The sequence below is a fragment of the Saccopteryx leptura genome, chromosome 6 (genome assembly GCF_036850995.1).
Source record: "Saccopteryx leptura isolate mSacLep1 chromosome 6, mSacLep1_pri_phased_curated, whole genome shotgun sequence".
Classification (NCBI taxonomy): Eukaryota; Metazoa; Chordata; class Mammalia; order Chiroptera; family Emballonuridae; genus Saccopteryx; species Saccopteryx leptura.
The window spans coordinates 108,042,607-108,043,143 of NC_089508.1; positions in this window are offsets into that span (position 1 = coordinate 108,042,607).

Here is a 537-nt window from a genome sequence, read left to right on the forward strand (position 1 = left end):
GTATTATTACGGTAATTCCCAGGTTTACATCTGCACGCACACACTCAGCCCAGTGTGTTCTGGAGAGATCAGGTAAACCGGTGGCACGAGGACCAAATAAACCCTTATTTTCCCAGAGCTGTGGACACCTTCAAGCAACTGCATCGGGAGGAGGGAGAGTGATGGGCAATGTAGATGCCTTGTGACTCACAAGAAAGACTATGTGGCTTCCATGGGGAAGGGTATCCAGGGACACTTTTCATATGGCCTAACAGCTTTGATTTTGTAGAAATGACACTATCAACAATCACCAAAATCCCTAGAAATGAGTGTTTAATATGGCACCAAAAGCCTGTTGTTATTGACAATTCTATCTGACAGTCAATGACAGGATTCCTGGAAATGTGTGACATCGGTTAAGGGAGAAGAAAAAGTTTGTCTTTTCTTGGCGACTACACTCAGGCCTGCCCTCTTATTTCCACTACACCAGGAAGGACACGAGAGGGGGTGGGGGGAGCATTTGCTACAAGCAAGGGTCAAAACATTTCCATTTGTTTT